Source organism: Xenopus laevis, chromosome 1S, assembly GCF_017654675.1.
Source record: "Xenopus laevis strain J_2021 chromosome 1S, Xenopus_laevis_v10.1, whole genome shotgun sequence".
In the NCBI taxonomy this organism is placed as follows: domain Eukaryota; kingdom Metazoa; phylum Chordata; class Amphibia; order Anura; family Pipidae; genus Xenopus; species Xenopus laevis.
In genome coordinates this window covers 126,242,848-126,248,847 of record NC_054372.1, presented here as the reverse complement: position 1 = coordinate 126,248,847, position 6,000 = coordinate 126,242,848, and positions in this window count along the sequence as shown.

Genomic DNA, 6,000 nt, shown 5'->3' with positions numbered 1-6,000 from the left:
ATTGTTTAAACCTCAAATTCAGCCTAATCCCCTGTATTGTTCACACCTGTGTTACCCCTGCATTGTTCACACTTGTGACACCTTTATTGTTCACAACCCTAAAACCCTGTACTGTTCACACCTGAGACCCAAACTGAAAATGCCCACATTGTTCACCTGTTCACACTTTATACAAAATTCTAATGGGGCACCAGCACTGTGTCACTGTATGTAGTACATATTAGAGTGGTCCTGATCAGTGGAAACTGTCTCCTGCTCTGTTCTGCCTTCCCTATGCTCCCTGTGTATGACATACTCTGCCTGCTCTATGCTCCCTGTGTGTTCCCTACTCTGCCTGTGTGTGCCCTGCTCTCCCTGTTTGTGCCCTGCTCTGCCTTTGTGTGACATACTTTGCCTGTGTGTGCCCTACTCTGCCTGTGTGTGACATACTCTTCCTGTGTGTGCCCTGCTCTGACTGTGTTTGACATATTCTGCCCGTGTGTGCCCTGCTCTGCCTGTGTGTAACGTACTCTGCATGTGTGTGCTCTACTCTGCCTGTGTGTGACATACTCTTCCTGTGTGTGCCCTGCTCTGCCTGTATGTGACATACTCTGCCTGTGTGTGTCCTACTCTGCCTGTGTGTGCCCTACTCTGCCTGTGTGTGTCCTACCCTGCATGTGTGTGCTCTACTCTGCCTGTATGTGACATACAATGCATGTCTGTGCCCTACTCTGCATGCGTGTGCCCTACTCTGCCTATGTGTGCCCTACTCTGCCTGTGTGTGCTCTACTCTGCCTGTATGTGACATACTCTGCCTGTGTGTGACATACTCTGCCTGTGTGTGCCCTATTCTGCCTGTGTGTGCCCTACTCTGCCTGTGTGTGCCCTGCTCTGCCTGTGTGTGATATACTCTACCTGTGTGTGACATACTCTGCTTGTGTGACATACTCTGCCAGTGTGTGCTCCACTCTGCCTGTGTGTTCTCTACTCTGCCTGTGTGTGACATACTCTGCCTGTGTGTGCCCTGCTCTGCCTGTGTGTGATATACTCTGTCTGTGTGTGCCCTACTCTGCCTCTGTGTGACCTACTCTGCCTTAGTGTGCCCTGCTCTGCCTGTATGTGACATACTCTGCCTGTGTGTGACATACCCTGCCTGTGTGTGACATACTCTGCTTGTGTTTGCCCTGCTCTGACTGTGTGTGACACGCTCTGTGACATACTCTGCCTGTGTGTGCCCTGCTCTGCCTGTGGAACATAAGCCTGGAATTTGTTCTGGGGGTTTGTTAGCATTTGAAAATAAATAATTTTTAGGGGCCCCTAAGGAGTTTAATCATGTGCTGGGGTACTATGTTATCCAAGGGAAAGAAGAGGCATATGGTTTTAAGGGTATGTCTTAATATAACAACTTTTTCACATATAAGTGATAAGTGATATCCCTGCTGTGAGCACCAACCATTTGGTTTTTTTGGTGTGCTACCGCAATTAATGCGGATATGGTCTTGTGATAACATGGGTGTGGTTTAAAGTGGATGTGGTTTAAAAACAGGGAGTGGTCAACACTGGTTTCCATTATTGGCCCTCCACTTTGTAGGCCGGAAAAATTTCGGCCCTCGGTACCACAGAAGTTGGACAGCACTGCCCCAACACATTCACATAACACATAAACTAGACAATGTCCTTGCCTAGACTTATAACTGGATGGTACAGGTATGGGTCCTGTCATCCAGAATGCTCGGGACCTGGTGCTTTCCGGATAACAGGTCTTTCTGTAATTTGGATCTTCATACTTTAAGTCTACTATAAAATCATGAAAACAATGGTGCCAGATCCCAGACTGCATTGAGGAAGGTATATCTGCAACTTTCCTATCCTGGGAAAAGGTACCACTGTTATTAGGATTTCTTTTTCTAGGTTTTAATCATTATGTTTTTATGGGTCTGCACAATGTCTATTTGGGACACAATGAATAATGGAGTGCCACATGAACTAAATTGGACTCATTGTTTATTTGCACTTTGTTCTATTTGTAATTGGTTTTTATATGTTAACGGGGTGGGTACTGGTGTGGTATACTCCCACCTAGGTGGGGTTAAATAGTGTGTTCATTGTACCACCAGACAGTCTTGAAAAAGGGCGTGATTAAGCCCAAAACTTTGCTCAGTTATCTGACCTAATAAATTAAATTTTTCACTTTTTTGCTGCAGCTGCATTTCTTCTTGTATGTATATGTAACCCCTGGCAAGGGTTTCCAGACTGCTTTGCACCCAACTCACAAGGTTAGATAAGGTGGTTGAAGCACATACAATATCGAATATATGAATTTCAAGTCAATTGTCAGTCACTCCAGGCCAGACTTAAAGCACAAAGTTCATGTAGACATGCAGTTCATGAATCTGAGCTTAATGTTGAGGATAAATTGCAAACTCACTGAACAGTTATGTCCCATGTGGCCCCCCTTAAAGTCGCTGACTAACTCAGAGTTATAGAGCTGAAAAGCAGGAAGTAGTTTTCTGGCTATTATGTTAGACATCCAGTCACTCCAGCCTTTATACATTACATTTTTGGCTAACTAACATATTAGAAACATTTTTTATTTTGCACAGCCTATCTATTTACCTATCTATTTTTACACTGAACAGCTCCTTTAAATCCCACCCCTCCAAAGGGGCCATTAAAAACAGTGTTCGTCTTACTCCCCCTCAAAAGAGAGAAGGGGTATATATAACTCTGGCACATACGTATGGACAACGGTAAACTAAATGCATGCAGCCCTTCAGATAGATTTTGTGGGAGTGTCCCCATCTTTTGTAGCATCTAATAATATTAATGTGAATGGTGTGAGAGTGACCTCTGTTTAACTGCCACAACTTATTTCATGGCTAAATAGCAGTTTCTATAAAAAAAAAACCTATAAATTAATTTCTGCATGACAGTTGGAGCAGAACTGAACCTCATTTCTGGAATCTGGCAAATGTAGTCCATTGTATTTGTAGTATCAATGTTTTGTTTGGTTTCTCTGTTAAAATGACAGGACAAATTTCTAGATAAATTTGGAGACTTGTATCTTGCAGAACATTCAACCATTTTTCTAAAAGTAAGAGCTTAGAAACCAACATCTTCCTTAGGAAAATCCTGAAGAACTGGCTGGTTTGATATTTTGCACATAAATCTATGCATAAAAATAAAGGTAGCGTCATCAAATTAATAGGCTGTAATAAAGGTACAATAAAGCAGACTCATGCTGGAATCCCGAAAATCAAGTTTTCAATTCAGTTTAGTATTAAATACAAGGTAGATTAGCTTTTAATTCATGTGATCTGAATTCATTACATAAAGTTCGTGGTTTTCTTTTATGTACACCTTAAAGTCTTGTATCATTCTGCCATCTAGTGATCAAGGGGATATTTACTTGGTTTATTTATTTCCTGTATATTTACAGTATATAATGTGCTTTTTCTTCACATAAAATGCCATCTTTATCTATATTCCAGTAGCATGCCTTTTTAGCTCCCATTTCCTAGTTTAATAGTTGGATTTTCAGGACTATTTGCAGATTGGAAGCATGAACTGCCAATCTTTATGCATGATTATTGTCATTATACCACACCAGACACATTTTAAAGTAAGATAAGCATAACCCACTCACTCAAATGGTTAACAGAATTAGTATCATCTCTGTAAACACCTAGATGCAGATAAGTGAACAGATTTTAAGTGTGGGAAATGGCATAAATGCATAATTTAAGTGTATGAGCAGAATGCATCATATTGTGAATTCTACAAAAAGACAAAATAACAACAGTCCGTTTTGAAAATTGGCACAGTATTTGAATTTAGCAACAGATTATGTGTCTATTAAAGAATGTCTGTTGACACTCCTTAGTCCACTAACATGAATAAAAAATATCTTCATAAAGTCACCACTGGTAACTTTATGATCCTAATTTCTTAAGGAGCTTACGCCTGGTAAAGCGAGTGCACTTGTCTTCTCTACACTAGTAATCCTGCTGCAAAACTAAAATACTCAGCTGACAGAAGACCCAGAAGCTGCCAGCAGTCTGTAAAGGGTCACAATAAAGAAGCAGGTACATGAGGCACACCGGAAAGGATAAAGAGGAAAAAATAAAACAAAACCCACAAATTATATGTACTGTTAGGAAACACCACACAGTTACTGAGGAATGCAGCTATTGTATTACACCTATGATATTGGTGCCCAGGGCCTCCCCTTACAAGTTAAAAAAAAACTATTGGTGGTTAGGGGCACCACAGAATTTTTTTTTTTTTAAAAAAATGGAGGCCAGCCCCCTATATAAGTTAAAAAAAAAAACATCGGTGGTCAGGGGCCACATAGAAAATTTTTAAAAAACATTGTTGACCAGGGGCCCATAGAGGATTAAAATAAAACATTGGTGGCCAGGGCCTTAATTTACCTTAGGTTCTTCTTCCTTGTACTTGGCGATGGCATCTTCTTTGGTTTTCTTCTATGTTTTTGGCTCCTTTCATGGCATTTAGGGCTGTCCTGACCAGTTCTCCTTATACACCTCTTGTATTCATTCTATCTGCTCCTTCCTTCAACCTCCTTATTAGTTTCATGTGTAGATCATCATGTTATTAAGACCCTTTATAAGCCTGTTCCTGACCATTGATGCTTGTTTGGTCATTAAAGGAAAATTGTTCACCTTTAAATTAATTTTTAATATGATGTAGATGAAATAAAATATAGTAATAATAATACAATTGTGGTCATACAGGGCATTTGTTTTTTACATGGGGTCAGTGACCCTCATTTGAAAGCTGGAAAGAGTCAGAAGACGAAGGCAAATCATTCAAAAACTGTAAAAAACAAATAATGAAGACCAATTGAAAACTTGCTTATAACAGGTCACTCTATGACATATTAAAAGTTAATTTAAAGATGAACCACCCCTTTAAGCTTTACAGCCAAGATCTCACCTGTGATTCATGTTAATTAGATCCCTGGGCCCCTGTCCCCTCCTTGTCCTGTTTCTGTGAATTTCCCGTTTTGACCTTTACTGGAGGACTCCGTTTGCTTTCTGCTGACCCAACCTTTTGGCCTGATCAGAGGAATCCGTTTCTGCCTGCCTATTGCTCCAGTCACTGGTCTATATATTTGTTTATATATTTTCACATAGCTCCACTTCCTGTTTTGTTTTTGTCTTTATTAAACCTTGCATTTACTTATCATAACTTTACGGCTCAGTTCTGCCATTTACAGGTATATCCCGGGTTACCTAGTATACAGACTCCCGTCTGATTGCTTCTCATCATTGTCTGATTGTAACACCCGGAGTCACACTGTAAGAAGGAGATACAGTAACAGATTTAAAAGGGACAGAACAACAGCATCAGAAAAAAAGATAATTCTGCTGACAGTATTAAAAATTAAAAAGCACCCCCACATACCCAAATGTACACAGTTTAACTGATGTCACTGAACACCAGAAATAGCCTTACAATGCATACACCAGTGCACCTGTAGTGTTCAGTAAATATAAAGATGTTTAATACTGTAAGATAACAGTAAAACAAGTGTAATTTTACCATACAGGCTCAAAGCTCAAGGACAAAAGTAGTGATACATGGAATTAACACTGATAGAATTTCACTACAATCGTATAACCTAAAGGCATACAGCAGAGCAGACACAGACCTGGTGATTTCTGAAGTCCCCATACATTTTGGGGGTGGCGCCCTTTCAGAAGAATAAATTCTTTCTTGAGGAAGGACATCAAACTGAAACACTAGGGAAAATTCCAGCATCATCAGGTCTGTCTGTTTTGCTGGGTGCCTTTAGGCTATAGTATATTATGGGAATTGTGTCTGCTCTACCATATGTTGCCTTTTTTCTTCTGAACTTCTTTTATTCTAAACTGTAGGTGATATTTGCAGTACTATGATTCAAGACTGGTAAAAACCTTTTTGTCTACATGACTGAATATATAAAGTGGCATATTTTTATTACAAACAAACTTCACAACACCAGGAAAAACTGGTTCA